A 20,655-nucleotide genomic window follows, 5' to 3' on the forward strand; every position below is an offset into this window, starting at 1 on the left:
TCAATTTCATGAATTTAACCAAATTCCCCAATTCCCTTAAATTAATTTTACAAATTAATTAATTAATACAACTAGGGTTTTTCCCAAAATTATCTAAGTGACCTCAACATCTTAAAATACCAAAACTTAGAACAAAGCTTATAGAATAGAGTAGGAAATCCCTACCTTGAAGATCACAACTAAAATAGAGAAAATGGAGATGATGACCCAAAATCCAAAGTGCTCCAAATCCTCTCTTTTTCAGATTAAAAGAAAGATCTCGTGAAGCTCTACCTTTCTTCCAAAGGAACTAGGGTAGAAGACCACCGGAAAAAGATCAAATCTTGGAGAGAAGGTAAGAGTAGAGAGAGAGACTCTCAAGGGGCGGTTTTTAAAAGTTAAGAGATGAAAAGGTAGGTCAAAAAGTGATCAGAAAAGTGAAATCACGGACTGATGTAGTCGACTCTACGCTCGAGCGTAGAAAGCCCCGCTCGAGCGTAAGACACAGAATCATGCTCGAGCGTGAAGAAAGCCGCTCGAGCGTCGATTGCACCCTCACAGAAGTTTTGCAGGCGCTGCACCCGCTCGAGCGTCAAACTCCCCGCTCGAGCGGAGGAGCAAAAACAAGGGATCACGCTCGAGCGTAAAAACTACCGCTCGAGCGGAAGAACTGCAGAGCAAAATACTGGGAGATGGAAAATCCCGCTCGAGCGTTAAAACTCCCGCTCGAGCGGAGAAGCAACAACGAAGGGCCCGCTCGAGCGTTAAAACCTCCGCTCGAGCGTGAAGGCCAAAATCTGGGCATCACCTATTGGCATCAACAATCAACCAACCTGTAACAGACCCGCCCAACACAACCTATAATTCAAATACTAAGAGATTAAATGACAACAACAACCAATAAGTAATGACAGGATCCACGGAACCTAAGTCCGGATACAATAATCTAAAGAGAAAAGACCGGGGTCGCTATAACCTCCCCCCCTTAAAAGAATTTCGTCCCCGAAATTAAGCACAAGGTTTTAAAAACAAGTTTTCTCAAATTCCAACAATATGTCAACTCAATAATAAACAACTTGACCCAACACCGGCCATTCCATCTCTCAACTAAGAGGCATGCCACAATATGCAAAACAAACATATATCTCAACCTGCATTAACACTATGCAATTTTCTTTCAATTTCAATAATTTTCAATATATTCAATATATACAATGTTCCATTAAACTTCCATTTCGAGGCAAGTTCCAAAATATTTCCATTAACCAAAACATTCTAAATGTTGTACAGCTTAAGACATATATAAAAAGCTTTAAAGTTCGACAATATTACAAATCAATAAACATGTCCGGATATTTCTCGCGGACTTCCAACTCACGTTCCCATGTGGCTTCCTCCACCCCGTGATGTTTCCACAAAACTTTCACCAAAGGAATGGTCTTGCCTCGCAAGACTTGATCCCGCTTATCCAAGACCCTAACCGGTCTCTCCTCATACGAGACATCCTCATCAACTACTAAATCGGTCCAATCCAATACATGTGATGGATCCGGCTCATACTTCCGAAGCATACTCACATGAAACACGTCATGTACTCCGGACAACTGCGGCGGCAAAGCTAAACGATAAGCAGTCTCGCCAATCCTCTCAAGGATCTCAAAAGGACCAATGAATCGAGGGGACAACTTCCCGCTCTTCCCAAACCTCATCAATCCCCGTCTTGGTGATATCTTCAAAAAGACATGATCACTCACCTCGAACACCAAAGGTCTCCTCCTACGGTCGGCATAAGATTTCTGACGACTCTGGGCTGTAACAAGCCTCTTACGGATAAGCTCAACCTTCTCCGTCGTTTCCCTCACTAACTCCGAACCCAACAGAGGTGCATCACCCACCTCGGCCCAACAAACAGGAGACCTACACGGTCGGCCGTATAAGGCCTCAAACGGTGCCATACCGATACTAGATTGGAAGCTGTTGTTGTAGGCAAACTCCACTAATGGCAAGTGCCTCTCCCATGACCCGCTAAAGTCAAGAACACAACCCCGAAGCATATCTTCAAGGATCTGAATAGTACGCTCGGACTGCCCATCAGTCTGAGGATGATAAGCTGTGCTAAAGGTCAACTTAGTGCCTAAGGCACTCTGCAAGCTTTGCCATAATCTGGCAGTAAAACGAGGATCTCTATCCGAGACGATCGTCACTGGAACCCCGTGCAATCTCACTATGTCCCGAATATACAAGTCGGCAAGATGATCTACCGTATCTCTCACGCGCATAGGAATAAAATGCGCCGACTTAGTTAACCGGTCTACAACCACCCAAATAGCATCACTACCCCGCTGAGTCCTTGGAAGACCCACAACGAAGTCCATAGTGACGTGTTCCCACTTCCACTCAGCAATAGGCAAGGGTTGCAACAAACCCGCTGGCCTCTGATGTTCAGCCTTCACTTGCTGACAAGTAAGGCACTTAGATACGAAAGCTGCCACATCTCTCTTCATACCCCGCCACCAAAACTGGCGACCCAAATCCCGATACATCTTAGTACCTCCCGGATGCACCGCAAGGCGTGAATGATGAAACTCTCGGAGTACCTCCTCTCGATGAGACTCCGGCACAAATAGACGGTCTCGGTATCTCACACTCAGGTCGGGATACACCGTCAAACCTTTCTCAACCTTCCCACCAGAAATCTTCTCACGGAGGGATTCTATCTCAAGGTCGCCCCTCTGAGCCTCTAACACTCGAGTCACAAGTGTAGGTTGTGCAACAACAGAAAACAAGGCCGCAGCCTCAACGGATTCGCCCAGAAGCAAATCAAACTCTCCAAGTGCACCTAACATCTCCCACTCTCGGATGGCTATACTAGCTATGTCACCAACAGGTTTCCTGCTAAGGGCGTCGGCCACCACATTGGCCTTTCCCGGATGATAATGCAATTCAAAGTCATAATCCTCTATGAACTCCATCCACCTCCTCTGCCTCAAGTTCAAGTCTTTCTGTGTAAACAAATATTTCAGACTCTTATGATCCGAGAATACCTCAAATCTCTCACCATAAAGATAATGCCTCCAAACCTTCAAGGCAAATATCACAGCTGCTAACTCTAAATCATGCGTAGGGTAATTCTTCTCGTGAACTTTCAACTGACGTGAGCCATAGGCAACCACTTTCCCCTCTTGCATCAACACACAACCAAGACCCTCTCGTGAGGCGTCACAATAGACTGCATAACCCAACCCTCTCTCCGGAATAATCAAGACTGGAGCAGTGGTCAGTCTAACTTTCAACTCCTGGAACGACTTTTCACAAGTCTCGCTCCAAGCAAATTTGACTCCCTTCCGAGTCAATCTAGTCAAAGGCGAAGCTAATCTGGAGAAATCTCTTACAAACCGGCGATAATACCCAGCTAATCCCAGAAAACTGCGGATCTCAAACACACTCTTAGGCTGTACCCAATCTTGCACTGCCTCTGTCTTGGATGTATCAACAGACACCCCTTCCCTAGAAACTACATGGCCTAAGAACTTCACCTCCTCTAGCCAGAACTCACACTTCCCAAACTTAGCATAAAGCTGATGGGCTCTAAGTAAATCAAGCACCACCCTCAAGTGTTCCTCGTGCTCTTCCTCTGAAGGTGAATAGATAAGGATGTCGTCCACGAAGACGACTACAAAACGATCTAGAAATTCCCGAAATATCCGGTTCATCAAATCCATAAATACTGCCGGTGCATTGGTGAGCCCAAATGGCATCACCAAAAACTCATAGTGGCCATACCGCGTACGGAATGCCGTCTTTGGAATATCCTCCTCCCTGACTCTCAACTGATGATAACCTGATCTCAAGTCTATCTTCGAGAAACAACGGGAACCTTTCAACTGATCGAACAGATCATCTATACGGGGCATAGGGTACTTATTCTTAACCGTAGCCCGATTCAATTTCCGATAATCTATGCAAAGTCTCAAAGCACCACCTTTCTTTTTAACAAAGAGGGCCGGTGCTCCCCAAGGCGAAACACTAGGACGTATAAAACCCTTGTCTAGTAACTCCTGGAGTTGGATCTTCAACTCAACTAACTCAGCTGGAGCAAAACGATAGGGTGCCATAGAAATCGGCGCCGTGCCGGGCACTAAGTCAATAGAGAATTCAATCTCTCGATGCGGTGGCAAACCAACAAGATCCTCGGGAAAAACCTCCGAGTACTCACACACCACCCTTGGCAACACAATCTGAGTCTCACCGTCCTCACTAATCGAAAGGTTAGCAAGTAGACCACTAAGCTCACTCCGTCCTCGCGGAACATACCCCGGTGGCAAAACACTACCAACACGGTCCCCCAGAAAATGAAAACACTCACCATTCACGGTACAACAAGTGACTCTCTGGCGGTAGCAATCAATAACTGCCCGGTATGACGATAACCAGTCCATACCCAAAATAACATCGAAACCTCTCATAGGCATAACTACAAAGGAAAATGGGATTCTATGGTAATCAACCTCTATATCACAACCCCTAACACCGTGTTTCAAAATCAATTCACCCCCAAGAGGCGACACTACACAAATAGGAGATGCTAACTGTGCTAACTCCAACTCCAAAACAGATGCAAATGCAGCAGACACAAAGGAATGAGATGCACCCGTATCAATCAAAACAGTAGCAACCGAGTTGCAAAACAAGAAAGTACCTCTCACAACAGATGGAGCCGGTACAAGATCCTGCGCGGTAACAGCATACACGCGCCCAGATGACCTCTGATCAACCTGCTCACCCCTAGGAGCATAAGATTGTTGCACCGACTGAGACGATGAAGCCCCCTGATTAGCCCTCGAGGCCTGGCCCGACTGAGCTGGCTGCTGACCCTGAATCTGCCTCAAACCAGATGCACCAGGTGTGCCACCCAACTGGGGGCAATACCTCTTCATATGCCCTGGCTGACCACACTGATAACACGAGAGTGGCTGACCTCTACCCTGACTCTGGCTCTGAGATCGAGCCGAAGAAGATGCTGCTCTCTGAACTCCTCCCCTCTGAGGACAAACTGGAGACTTGTGGCCCAACTGGCCACACTTGAAACAGGTAATGTCTCCCTGACTGCCTTTCCCCGAACTAGCACTCGGTACAGGAAAAGTCGATCTCGAAAAGCTACCATGAGACTGCTGGGGATTAAAACCCTTCTGTCTCCTACCATCACTCTGACTATCCTGACTCCTCTTGGAGCCCTTCTGCCCTTCCTCCTCCTCTTGCATCATGATCTCCATATGGGCTGCAACATCAACCATGCGCCCATAATCCCGAATCATAGTTCCCCCAACTCTCAGCTTGAGGCCACGCCTCAACTTCTTCTCAAACTCAATACAGCGGCGTTCCTCAGACGCCACTAACTCAGGTGCAAACCTGGACAAGCTAGTAAATGCAGCCTCAAACTCGGCCACAGAAGAACTCGACTGCTTAAGCTGACAAAACTGATCTCGCAGCTTCTCCCTAACTGCCGGAGATAAAAACTTCTCCTGGAAAGCATTCACAAAAGCCTCCCACGTACCTCCTATACGCCCCTTAGTAAACTTCCACCACTGACCCGCATCCCCCTTCAACTGGAATGATGCCAAGGTCACTTTCAACCCCTCGTCTTCGATGCCCAGCATCTCAAACGTCTTCGTTGTCTGTTCGAGCCATTCGTCTGCCTTAAGCGGCTCTTTAGGATCACCCACAAATCCATCCGGATTAGACCGGAAGAACTCCCTCTTCAGAAAGGAAGGTCCTGCATCCGCAATACCAGCCTGAGCTTGATTTTCAGCTCTGAGAATGCCTACTGACTCCCTGAATGCCCCCGCTATCTCTCGAGCTAAAGCGCCCAAAGCCTGCTGGCCTACTGGCTTGGCCACATTGGCCTGGCCAATTCCCTCCTGAACTATCGGAATCTCCTCTGGCACAGGCACCTCCTGCCTACCCGGCCTACCACGCCTACCGCGTCCTCGTCCTCGTCCTGACATCCTAATAAAGGAAACAAAGACATTAGCACATTAATAAATGTGCCAAAACTAAACACTCGCGTCCTAATACAATGGACAACAATAATTCATTCCACGTAAGCACATAATCACATAAGCACCTACGAATTTCATTTCCGGATAATGATAGTCCCAATGCGTTACTATAGTTCCGGTTGGAAGCAGCAGTGATCAAGTGCCTTTCCAACAAGACTACTAGAAACTCAAGGGTCAAATCACCATCCTAGAAACTACATTCCATACCCACATAGTCACATAAACATGTTATCACGTAAGCATATAACATTACATCTAAGTCTCTATCAAGCGAGACGAACCCATTGTGATACTAATCACTTCCCACGTACCCAAAGTATTCGAACTCGGTACGCTCTGATACCAAGTTGTAACGCCCTCAAAATAAACCCATAATAGCTATAACATCAACATGCATTTATAAAAGAAAACGAATCATTTGAGTTAGTCATCAGAGTATTCTTATTGACAGACATTACTTGTAACATCCTGCAACATCAAAATAAATGCCCTAAGGGCTTACATCTTTCCAAGCTAACACTTGGACACAAAAAAGATGAGTACTAACTCATTTACAAGTTAAGCCCTAGGCTTGAATGTTTACATGAAATCCCAAAAATAACAAAATAAAACATATAACTAAAGACAAGTCTTCAAAATCCCAAACATCAAATCCTTCCAGGCTATGTCCGTGGAGGTAGCTTATCACCTGAACCTGAAAATGATGTTCCCATAAAGGGTGAGCCACAGCCCAGTAGAAAAATACTAAACCAAATATAAGCATTGAATAAAGCTATAGCATTCAATAGATGGTTAATCAATATAATCAATTTTATTATTAAACAGTCTCATGACACTAATGTCTAAGACACATTTCACTTTCCATTATTATCAACATGGCTCAGAACCTGGCCAAACGTACAACAGTGAATTATATATCATAGTCGCATTACTTCCAATATCAACAAATCAAATGAGACTCATGCTCATATCAAAACACTTCATACTTCCCATTTGATACACATTTTAGTGCTGTATCAATAATCATGTAAAAACACTTCAATATAATAAGCACACATAAAAATGGTGCTAATGGAGTCCATCCCCTATCTCCTCCCAAACAAAAATCCGGTTTAGAGGTCCATCCCCTATCTTCCCCTAAACCGTGGAGTACATCCCCTATCTCCTCCCACACAATATGCAAATGCAATGCTCAACCAATACACGTATTTTCAGTATTAAATCAATAGTCAAAATTAATGACTTAACCAATGTGATTAGTTTCAGTTATTCCTAATCCACATGCAATGTCTACAACAATCACGACTATCCTCCACCGATAGCCCAAAACAGTTATTTCTAGACTGGAAATAAATATGTCAACAATTTAATAGGTGAGTGATTTAAATCATCCAACTACACCATTTAATCTATGAATTCATCAATTTCATGAATTTAACCAAATTCCCCAATTCCCTTAAATTAATTTTACAAATTAATTAATTAATACAACTAGGGTTTTTCCCAAAATTATCTAAGTGACCTCAACATCTTAAAATACCAAAACTTAGAACAAAGCTTATAGAATAGAGTAGGAAATCCCTACCTTGAAGATCACAACTAAAATAGAGAAAATGGAGATGATGACCCAAAATCCAAAGTGCTCCAAATCCTCTCTTTTTCAGATTAAAAGAAAGATCTCGTGAAGCTCTACCTTTCTTCCAAAGGAACTAGGGTAGAAGACCACCGGAAAAAGATCAAATCTTGGAGAGAAGGTAAGAGTAGAGAGAGAGACTCTCAAGGGGCGGTTTTTAAAAGTTAAGAGATGAAAAGGTAGGTCAAAAAGTGATCAGAAAAGTGAAATCACGGACTGATGTAGTCGACTCTACGCTCGAGCGTAGAAAGCCCCGCTCGAGCGTAAGACACAGAATCATGCTCGAGCGTGAAGAAAGCCGCTCGAGCGTCGATTGCACCCTCACAGAAGTTTTGCAGGCGCTGCACCCGCTCGAGCGTCAAACTCCCCGCTCGAGCGGAGGAGCAAAAACAAGGGATCACGCTCGAGCGTAAAAACTACCGCTCGAGCGGAAGAACTGCAGAGCAAAATACTGGGAGATGGAAAATCCCGCTCGAGCGTTAAAACTCCCGCTCGAGCGGAGAAGCAACAACGAAGGGCCCGCTCGAGCGTTAAAACCTCCGCTCGAGCGTGAAGGCCAAAATCTGGGCATCACCTATTGGCATCAACAATCAACCAACCTGTAACAGACCCGCCCAACACAACCTATAATTCAAATACTAAGAGATTAAATGACAACAACAACCAATAAGTAATGACAGGATCCACGGAACCTAAGTCCGGATACAATAATCTAAAGAGAAAAGACCGGGGTCGCTATACAAGTTTTGACAATTTTGTACCTTTCCATATGCCTTCTCAAATGCTGCTATCATTTCCAAAATTGACATTCCTTTTCAGTTGCAGCAGACCACACACTACAAGAGGAGGAGAAAACGAGTTCATATGTCAAAAAACCTAATCAACAAATGATTTCAAAGTTAACAAATAAATTCCAATAACATTGAAATTGTGCCTATATGATAACCATGAGTCATTGGAAATCATGAAAAACCAACAAGAAAACAAATAATACAACTTCAAAAAGGATTTTGCTAAGTCTAACCTTTAATACAAACAGTTTCATTCACATCATTAATAGAGAAAATTCCCTAGATACATCATTTATTACTAATAAGCGTCACATACATAAATGATAAGCATAGATATTTGCGTAAATAGATTCTCTAGATCTATATATCTATGAAAGTGTATTATATAAAATTCACATTTCAAACACAAAATGGGTGACTAGAATACAATATTTAGGACCTAATTTATTAGTAAAGAAAAAATTATGAAACTCTTTGCTCTACATTCACAAAATTAATCAAGAAACTAGTTCCATCTAAGTTTGTCTTTGACAAGATATCTAGTCTAATGCCTAGCTAAATTGGAGAGGCAGCAAAATAGCACAAGGCTAACAATCAAGCTTATTGCTTCAACTATATTTGACTTTTCAATTTTTTTAGATGATAAACCACCCTGGTATAGGAAACATTCTTCAAAATGGTTTTAATTTTCTATGATGAAATTAATCCCAAGCTAGTCTGAGGTTGTATTGTAAGAGAGTGTAATGGATTTAGCAGCTGCCTATAAGCTCGGGTACTCCAAAAATGGTGTTGTACAAGTACCGGGTACGGGTGCGCGTACCGATACGATAGTACGGGTATGCCGAATACATGTTGGGTACGGAAAATACGTTTGGGTATGTCATGGGTATGACACAGGTACAGCGAGGTGATTTTTTTTTTTTTTTTTTTTTTTTGTGTGCAGCTACTAGAATTTGTTATAGCCTTTATTATTATTCTTTCAACTTCAAAATCATCAAGTAATTTATTTCCAACACCCTTTACTCATGAATCATGGTTTTGCTATCTTTTACATCATGTTTTAGACAATCAAAAAACAAAAAGAAGAAAGAATTATATAATTTTTTAGACAAGCTGTTCTTTTTTTAGTTTTGATACTGAAACTCTGATTTTATAGGTTGGATATTTAGCTATAAATTTAAAAAAAAAAAAAAAAAAATTTGACGTACCCAAGCTGTACCCGTACCTTACTTTTAAAGAATTTGCTGTATCGGTGTACCCGTACCCGTATCCGTACCCACACCCATGCTCATAGGTAATTGTAGATTCAGCCAGGAACAAAGTGACATCTCAAATTTTGAATAAGTACAGGTTTGACTTTAAAATGTACACCTTTGTCATTTTGGACAAAAAAAAAAATTGAGGTGTTGACTTTGAAATTCATTTTCTCCAAATTGCCTCATTGAAAAATCATGACACTTTCCAAAAATATATTTGAGTCTAGTTTCTAACGCCGTTGATCTTGCATGAATTCATTGTGTTTCGAAAGATATTTGATAGCCAAAAAAAAAAAACAATGACAATGAGTTAGAATCTATCTAAGTAAAATAAAATAGGTAATTCTCCCTTAAATTTAAGTCAAAAATGGCCCATCTTATGTCAAAATAAAGATAACAAAGGAGGCTAGGTGATGTAAAATTGTTGAAGTGTGGTTCAAAATACTCTAACGTTGTGTTTGGTTGGGGGATTTGGGAAGGGATTTAGAATGAGAAAGGGAAAAGGTGTGTGAAACTAGGTGAAATGTAGGTATATTTTATTCACATTTCACCAACATTTTCCATTTCTCTTTCCAAATCTATCCTCAAATCCCCCAACCAAACACAACATAAGAGATATGACCTTGAAAGAGGACTATTGTGTAGGTAATGTGCTGGAAATTTGCAACAAAAGTCTTTTTGAGTTTATAATTGGTCAAAGTGCCTCAAAGTGCTCTTGAAAGGTTCATGTAGGATGTACAAGTTTCTTAAGCCTCATCATAAACATCCGAAGCCTTTAATCATAGAATTAAATAAAATAAAATTAAAAAAGTGCATATAACCAACTATACAAGATGAGATTGTTAACTAGGACAGTCGATTGCTCAAAATGACAATTTCTTGAACATAGAAATTGTAACAATTACCATCTTAAGAAGAAACAGAAAATGTAAATAACTTGGACAGTTTGGTCAATAAAACCCACATCTTTTGTTTCATTCTCTAGCTCCATCACCTCGATGCCTATAATTTAAGCAAAAACAAGAAAGCCCCCTCTCAAATTCGAAGATGTGACACAAACACTAACTATCTTCGCTGGTACGTCAATAAGTTAAGAAACTATGAAGCTTTTTATATTCGGTGGAAGGCAGGCTGAAACTCTGGCCCAACCAAGTGCAACTAAGGATTGAAAGAATTCGCAATGTGATCTTATGGGGCCTTAAACTTCAGAGAACAGCTAAGAATGTCCATTACAATTATTTAAACACTATCCATTTTGCATTAAACTCATATAATTTCACAAGTGACCTAAAGAAAACACTAAAACAAACAATATTATAGACTAGTGGCCTCAAAATTAGAAATGGTTCTCAAATGGACCAATTAAAAAACATAGAATGTTGTATGATACTGATATCAAATTTACAAATAGTTTTCATCTAATTCTATGACTGCAAAAGGGGAATATTATAGTCACAAAAACCTAAAAGTACCATGGACCAAAAGCACTATATCATGCAAAAACATAGTAACAAATGGAAAAATGAGAAACATAAACAGATGTCCCTATACAGGCTATAAAAAATGAAAAAACTTGAGATCAATAATTTACAATGTTGGAAGCCAGTGTCAGCTCTCTCAAATCGCCAGTTAAGCCCACATATCATGCACATCATAAATAATGCAATAATAACGCCAATTCCCATGTTAACTTAAGGTTTTTTTAAAAAAAATATATTAAATTAGTGCCCTAATACATTTAGCATAGGGGCACATGTTTGCTCTTGTTTTTTGGTTTCACTTCTAGATTCCTCTATTATTTCTTCCGAACTTATCACAATATGGATGATTTTTGCATTATGAAAAAGTTAAGATCATGGAAAAAGCAAGAAAAATAAAGCACAAACATGTGTCTACATTAATAAGAAAATAAACTTACATAATCAGTTCTCCACAAATGAGAAAGAAGCAAAAGACACATGTACACAAACACAAGCATGTCGAGGGCTACTTTATATATATATATATAGAGAGAGAGAGAGAGAGTAACAAAATAAAAAACGGTAAATTATACTTACAAGGGAAAAGAAATAATTGGAATAGGGACACGTTAGATTCCTAAATTTTTGTGTGCCATATCAGGATTTAATTCATTGTTTAAATTAGTTTGCTCCATGGAAAGATTGAGTGTAGTGGAGGCTTCTAGTCTGAATATGGTTGTAAGCTCCTCCAAAATTGTTCAATAAATTTGTTGAATTAGACCATAGATAGAAGGATGTTCCTAACAATTGACATAAAAAAAATCAAAAAAATCAAAAAATCAAAACTATCAAACCCATGATTTGCAAGACTTCACAAGTTTAAGTTCTTAACACTTAACAATGAAAATGTGAATCGAAGCTAGAAATAACAAGGAAGCATAATTTACAGCTAACACTTAACTGGAAGTTGGTTGCTCAAGATCTCTGATTCATTTCATCTAATGTTTTAAAACATGAACAATTCAATAAACCATGCAATAGACAATATTAAAACTATGCTATTAAAATTGTGTATTCTATCCCATATTTGGATTGATTCAAGATTATGATGAGAGATTCACAAAATTTTATCAATTTTGTAATTTAACTAATTGGTCCAAATTTTACCTTCTTTTTTTTTCCCAACAAAAAACTTTTACTGACATCTATTTCCTTAGTCTAGAAATCAGGCCAAAATTTACCTTATTTTTTATGTCTTCCCAACAAAAAACTAATTAGTCCAGAAATCGATTGAGAAAGAGATAGACGTTATTGTTGCAAATGGGGGGCTTTGGGGTTTAGGGAATCGTAGAGGGGTTGAAGTTAGGATGAGGGTTTAGGGTTTAGGGAAAATCAATGAAGTGAAATGGGAGAATATATATATATATATATAGAGAGAGAGAGAGAGAGATAGATAGAGAGAGAGAGAGAGAGAGAGAGAGAGAGAGACAGAGCTCCATACCTAATATGTGGTTGGAGAGAATGCCTTATAATCTTGTCGCTAGAAATCGAGGGTAGTGCAGAGATTCAATAATAAAACCCAACAAAGTTATAGTGATCCCGGTTTTCCCTCTCTTGTTTACTGTGTTCCAGACTCGATTCCGTTGATAGTTGTTGTTGTCTGTATTTCATTTCATCCTCTAACTCTTTGCATTTGAGTTTAGAATTGTCTTGGGCGTGTTTCAAACAGGTTGGTTGAGCTTTTGTCCTAATTCTTGTTGCCCAGATTTTTAGTGATCCGCTCGAGCGGGTCTTCTTACGCTCGAGCGGGGTTTGCACACCTTCAGTAGTTTGTCCGTCTGCAAAAGTTCTGCAGATGTGTTTTTCACGCTCGAGCAGATTTCCTTACGCTCGAGCGGGTAGCGCTCGAGTGGGTTTCCTTGCGCTCGAGTGGGTGTTCTCTGTCTGTAAAAGTACTGGACGAGTGTAATCTACGCTCGAGCGGGTTTCCCTTTGCGCTCAAGCAGGTGTGTTTTGCAGTTGTGTCTTGACGCTCAAGCGGGTATTATTGCGCTCGAGCGGGTCCAATTTTTGTGTTTGACGCTCGAGCGTCCTATTCTCCACTCGGGCAGATCATACATATATCAGGTCGCAGCTCGGCCATTTTAAATCACTTTTTGATTTCTTTTCTCTCTCTTACTTTTCGAAAACCTCCATTGGAGAGCTCCTCTCTCTAAAAACCCAACTTCTCTCTAGGTATTGATCTAGTTAGAGTGATCTCCCACCTTAGTCCCTTTGTAAAAAGTGTGGAGCTTGTTGTGGGCTATCTTTTGATCCGAAAAGTTCTTGATTTGGAGCACTTCGAGATTTCTACATCTTCTTCCTTTGAGCTCCAAATTTGAGGTAGGGATAACTACTCATTTCTATGGTCTTTGACATAAACAATCAGTCATTTTGATGTAATGTTGAGTTGGGTGATTTGGGGGGTTAGGGTTTCAAAATGTATATAAGAGGGGTTTTGTATTTTGAGCCTATACATGTATATTTGAGTCTAGAGATGAGATTATTGGTGTTGTTGATAATATTTGGTCCTTTGGGTCAATACTGAGCTTAAAGGGAAAAATGCTATGTTCGGGTCATTAGTGTAATTAATGACATTTGATATGGAATTATGAAATTGAGATGGGAATAATGAAATTGGATCATTATGAGATAAAATGGTGGAGTTGGATTTATTAATCGCTCATTTTTGAAAATGTCAATTATACATCTGTTGAGGCATTTATTATCTATTTAGAAATAACTACTTTGGGCTATCGGTGGAGGATAGTTTTGATTGTTGTAGACACTGCATGATGATTAAGTGAATTAAAACTAATCAAGTTGTGTATTTGAATACATGGGTGCTGGATCCCGCGGATGAAATTTCTGTAAAATGGCCATTTGAAAATAATTACACATGGGTGCTGAATCCCGCGGATGCAATATCCGTAAAATGGCAATTCGAATATAATTATACATGGGTGCCGAATCTCGCGAATATAATTTCCGTAAAATGGCAATCTGAAAATATCTATACATGGGTGCCAAGTCCCACGGATGAAATATCCGTAAAATGGCCATAAGGGAATAAAAACACATGGGTGCCGAATCCCGCGGACGCAATTTCCGTAAAATGGCAGTTTGAAGTATTGTTGGCATGAGATGTAGTCTCACTTAAGTTGTTTGACCAGGTTCTGAGCCATGTTTATCAATTGAGTTTTGTTAAGTGAAGGATTATGAAGCTGGTTGTACTGTATGTTGGTTTATATGAGTTAAACATTTATCAAGTGCTAATGTTTTAGTTATTGCTCATATTATGTTTAGCATATCTCTACTGGGCGTTGGCTCACCCTATATAGGACATCATTTTCAGGTACAGGCAGCATGCCACCTCTAAGGACGTAGCTTGAGAGGCTTAGTGGCTGGGACATCTTTTGTGGTTGCATTTTTGTATTACATATGTATCAAGCCAAGGGCTTATTATCTGTTTGAGTTAGTACTCACTCTTTTTCTAACCAAGTGTTGGCTTGGAAAGTTGTAAGTCCATAGGGCATTTACTTTAGTTGTCAACATGTAATACATTTTGTAATGAGAACTCTGATGAAATGTAATTATGCTTTATTCTCTTATGTCAAGAATATATAATTGATGGGTTTATTTTGAGGGCGTTACAAAGGCTGGTAGTTGTTGCCAGAAATCAAGGGTTACACAGTGATGTTTCACAAATGGTGAGAGCAGCAGAGAGGAATAGAAGAAAAGCAAGAAAAGAAAATGAAAGTTGCGGAGGAAAGAGAGAGAGAGTCGAAAGGGTTAACTAGTTGCCCAGGTTTCCATTTTCCACAATTAAACAATTGAATGGTCCTGATCATTTCTTTGTAATCCAAGGGTTAATACTCAAGGTGCATATTGTGTGCAGCCTTAAGGGGGTTGCACACTTAAACAGAACCCTTGAAAAAAAAATACATTTACCCTCACCCTTTTTATATAACTTCATTAAAAAGAAACAAGGACTAACTTATAAAGATGAAATGCTTAGATGTCTAAGAAAGGGTTGTAGAGCACATAGTAGAAGAAGAAAACTCAAATCAAAATAGGCAACATTAACATTTACAACCCTATCTATAAATATTCACCTTTTTGCTGTAACAACTGAGCCTTATAGAAGTAATAAAACACTTGGCCCATGATATTCGACTGGTACCTTGACAAAGCCACCGATTTACTGTCTATATATAGGGTTTGGATTAAGAGTGTTTACGTTTGGTGGACTTTGAGACTAGTTTTGGTGATTAAAACTGTTCACTTTTTAGGATTGATTAAGTAAAATATTCATATAAAAAATCAAGATAATCAAACATCGATAGATATATGTTTGAATCAGAGGTAGGTCCACTCTTTGACTCACTCAAACTCTGTTGACTGCTATCATATATTGCTATTTTATATATATATGTGTGTGTGTGTGTGTGTGTGTGTGTGTGTGTGCGCGCGCGCGCGTGTGTGTGTTCATCAAGTCCTCCCATTATAATTTTGAACACCCTGTTACTCTAACTCAACCAAACAAGAAGTTTTTTGAATTTAAGAAACAAAAATCACCATAGTAGAGTTTTAAATGGTTTATTTTCATCAAGATTGAAAAAAAAAAAAAATTAGTGTCAAATTGAATTTTCCAGTTTGGTTGGTCGAGAAGTTGAAACTGACTTCATGCTATTGTTTAGTTTGGTCAATTTAATATAAATGAGAGATTTATATGAGACTTCATAGAATTTTATAGAAATTTGTAAGATCTCAATTGGAAATAAATGAAGAAAAATTGTGAAATATATGATATAATTTATAAAATTTAAGTTTTGAAATGTCTAATAAATAACTTTAGAGTCACCACTGGTTTGAATCATATTTGTTTTAAAAAATGAGCAATAAATATAATTTTAAAAATAGCAATTCATTTTTTATAATATAAATGTGATTCAAACATGTAATTATCAATGTCTAATTATCTTGATTTTTTTTCATAAATATTTTGGTCAATGAATCTTAAAAAATGAACGGTTCGGTTCATTGAGATCGGCCCCAAAATGGGCCACCAAATCCAAACACTCTCTCAAATTAAGATGACCAACTTGAAAGAATCTAAACTCATATATATATATATATATATTATCAATATCTATCAAGCTACTTCTGATATTATTTTATAACTTTTCACAAAATATTAAGGGAAAATTGACTTTCAGTGAAATAGTGAATAAATAATTTCATTTTTTGGTGGTACAAGTTTTTTGTGTGTCTAGTGTAACTCCATTCTTGTGTTTGGTACAAATATTATCTGTGTCTTAAGTTGCACCCAAAAAAGAATTTAAAAAAAAAAATGAAGGGGGACTTATGTGTACGTCTTAATAAGTGGAGTTATTATCCAATAGGTCATATGATAATTAATGGTGTTTTTCATCAATCATTATTAAAAAAATCGTCACTAATTGTTAATTTTCAGCGACAATTTGAAAATTGTCACAAAAAATGTCACTAATTATAAGTCTTACCGACAGTTTAAAAAAATATCACAAAAAAAGTCACTAATTTTCAACTTTCAACGATAGTTTAAAAAACTCATCACAGAAAAAGTCACTAATTTTAAGTTTTAGCGACAATTTATAAAAACAGTGACAAAAAAAATCACTAATTTTCAATTTTTAGCGACATGCAAAAAATCATCACAAAAAATTTTTTTAGCGACGATTTTACTAGGTCTTATTTTCAACAGGAGTTGATAGAAATTAAGTCCTACTATTAGGATCTATTGGTAGTTTACCAAAAAAGAAATATATATTGCAATTATTTTATAAGTATCCCATTGAATTATAATTTTTCCAAACATTAACTGCTCTAATTTTTAATGGGGGATTTGGTCAAAGTCCTCTTATAATAAAACTTTAATGCATTATTGACAAGCTCAAAAAGTTTTTCTTGAAAGGTCCAGTATATACAACTATTATTAAAATATTAAACTTTAAAATAATATAACTTTTGATCAAAATGTTGATTTTTAATAAAATTAGAATTTTTATAATACTCTCATCAATATCTATCAAATACGATCCATGTTAACTATGAAATTCTTAAAACAAAATAATATATTATTACCATTAAAATTGATGTAAACAGTAACATGTAACATGTTATTTTGTTTCATAAGAACATGTTATTTTGATTCATAACAATATGTTATTTTGATTCGCAGCAACATGTTACTCTGACAATATTATCCAAGGAAAAAAATGATATTTTTATTTTTCACTTTCATCAACTATATACCTTCTTCTAAGGAGATTTATGAAGTAAGATAAATTGGGCTGTTATTTTTATCAAATAAGGATCCAATAGAAGGGTTTGGACTAAATTTCACATTTTTTGGGGAATGCCCACGTCTGCCATAATTTTTCTTCATGTTGTCTAATGTTAGTTTACAGCCTCACTCAAATGGAAAGCCCAAGCGAAAGTCGAAGCCCCCCCCCCCCCAAAAAAAAAAAAAACCAAAAAAAAAATAAAAATAATAATAATTCAACTAGTTACCAAACGATAGAAAAAGAGATTAATGTTTAATTACTAATTGGGTAAATCTATTTTGCAGTTAACTAAATTATTCATTGAAAATGATATGAAAGACAAACTTGATTATATAAGCTTATCAAATAATTTTGTAGTTAAAAATGTAAGAAAAGTGATATTTTGTTACATTTAGATTAATCTGTACTGATTTATGGCTTTATTTTTTATTTGGTATCCTCCCCCCCCCCCCCCCCGCCTTTGTTTTATACTAAGTCTTGCTAAGCCATGAAATAATAAAATCAAATTATTTAATTTTTATCTTTTTAAGTTCTTGTAATGATTTGTTAAGATCTTAATCAATGTAAGCAAATTTTGAGTTCTTAGTGAGACAGTTTCAAACACTCATTTTGAATTGTAAATAAGAAGGAAACCGAACTTAAAACACCTAGATATTTGAAGTTGTCTAACAGATATTACAATTATTGATCCACATTTGGGAGGGGGGGGGAATGAATTTTAGAATAATCAATGATTATTTTATTGATTACCTGAAAAATTCAAAACTTTTCTTATGTGATCTCTTCCCCTTTCCCTTTTATTTTAATTTTTTAATTTTTTAATTTTATTTTAAAGAAGGATAAACAAAGAAATTGAGCTACAATTGCAAATTAGCATCACTAAGGACCACAGAGGCTAAAAGAGGCGGCACCTCTTCCATCCAAACTTTCAACCCAGGCCAAGCCTTTGACAAACGAGCAAGAGAGTGTGCTGCCTACCAGCCCTTGGAGTATGAGAAACGCACAAGTCTCTGCAGCCCAGGCTTGCCTCCACAATCTCTTGCACAATATGGAAAAAATTAGATAGTAGATACTCGCTCCCTTGAATAGCCTTGACAATGGACAACGCATAAGTTTCTTTTGTTTCTAATACTGTTTCTTTGATAGTTCTCCAAAGAATGTATTTTCTGGTAGATTAATATACAAATAGAATTTTTTTTACATAATTATTACATATAACGATATAAATTTATGTGATCATTTTATTTTTAAGCAAAACATCCATTATTATAATTATAGTTTTGAAAATGTTATGAATACATTATTCAAAGCTATTTCTATTTAAATTTTCTAATTACAAATCATTTATCATGGTATCACTAGCCAATTAAATCTTGTAAATATATTTAGGATTAAGTAAACAATTATTGTCTCTCTCGCTTACTGAACTATATAATCTTTGGAACTGCGATGTAAGAACTCTCACATTATTTAGTAGTACCATCACATGATTTCACTGTTATATTTATACACAATCATTAAAAAAGTTTTAAATAAAGTTTATCCACTTTTAATTGACAGCATGAAAAGCCTAACATAACTTGCACAATTATGGCCAAATCTGATACCAATGTGTTTTGCAGGTGATGATGCTGACTGATGGGACACATACAATATCTGGACTTCAGTTTGCTTTGGCAAGGGCAGAGAAATATCTTTCCCACCAGATGAAGCATACTCTCAGTTTGAATGTGTGAGTGACAATCTATTTCTAAGTGACCAAAAATCTCTCAAGACAACTCTTCTTGCTTAAATAGAAATAAGCCTCAAATATAGAGCTTCCTCCTTTTCAAGAGAGACAAAGTTGCTAGAAAAATTGGGGGAGAGGAGGGTGTTGGATTTTGATAGTGAGATCAATTGAATAATTTTTTTCTCATTATATTTCATTCAATGGAAAGCCTATTGTTAATTGTAGATTTTATGATTGATGATAATGAGAAAGGAAGGAAGTTGAGTATGATAACAATTGGTGACCAAATGATAGCCTATAGTTTGAAGACAAAACAGCCGCGTTACATTCTTTTTCTTTTCTTTCTTTCTTTTATTTTTATTTTTATTTTTTTTAGTTCATTATTTCAATTTTTTTTTTTCTTCTCTAGGCCATTTCTTCTTAAGTATGGCCTTGATAAATAGGTTAGATTAGATCAACTATTTAACACTTAAGTACTGGCTTTATTGCAATGGAAGGACTGGGTTTATTTTAGTCATGGGAATGACACAGTTTCTTAAATCATATTTGTAGATAGCAGAATTTTGATTGCACTCTTCAATTTGTCATATTTGGATGGAAAGTCCTGTTATATGTATGTAGAAGAAGTTGTTGGACCAACGAAGGTTGGCCTGAGTTGAAGGAGCTCTGGTTCGAGTCCTTGTCGATGAAGAAAACCTTCTTAGGAGAGGTCCCTACCTTGGCGCCGAACCGTACCTCAAAGGATTAGTCCTGGGTGAAGCCTGGGGATACCTTGGGAAACCAAAAAAAATAAGTCGTTGGAATCCTCATTGTCAATCGTGGTCTATTTTTGTTCTGCTTTGTATATTTATATTCATTTGTTTGTATGGACTTTTCTATGCTTGATATTTTGTTATTCAATCATATAGCCTGATTACCTTGTCTGGAGCCAAAACAACAGAAGCATCCAATATCATGAGCTGAGATTTTATCCTGCATGCAAGCCAACCAAGAAAGGTACTCCATAGGAGTGAAAGAACCTTCTTTGTTTTCATCTGTCCTATACATTCTTCAATTTTCAAATTTTCATTTGCAACTTATTTTCATTTTTGTTCTAATTTTTTTCCCCTATTAGTTCTAACAAAGACTGAGCAAAGGAATGAATTAAGGAGCTACAGAGCTAATTACTACGGTTGCCTAAATCCTTGATTTCTATTTCCAGGTATGCCCTTCAATCTAACAGTTACATACTTATTCCCAAATTTTCTTTCTTCATTCACCCAAATTTTCATTATAGGGCCTCATGTCATTTCCTTCTCTCTTCCTTATATATCTCGTGACATCTGTTCATATATATATATATATATATATATTATTCATGGTTATTTTCAAGTGTATGGA

Source organism: Camellia sinensis, chromosome 8 (genome assembly GCF_055761805.1).
Source record: "Camellia sinensis isolate YWXY chromosome 8, ASM5576180v1, whole genome shotgun sequence".
In the NCBI taxonomy this organism is placed as follows: Eukaryota; Viridiplantae; Streptophyta; class Magnoliopsida; order Ericales; family Theaceae; genus Camellia; species Camellia sinensis.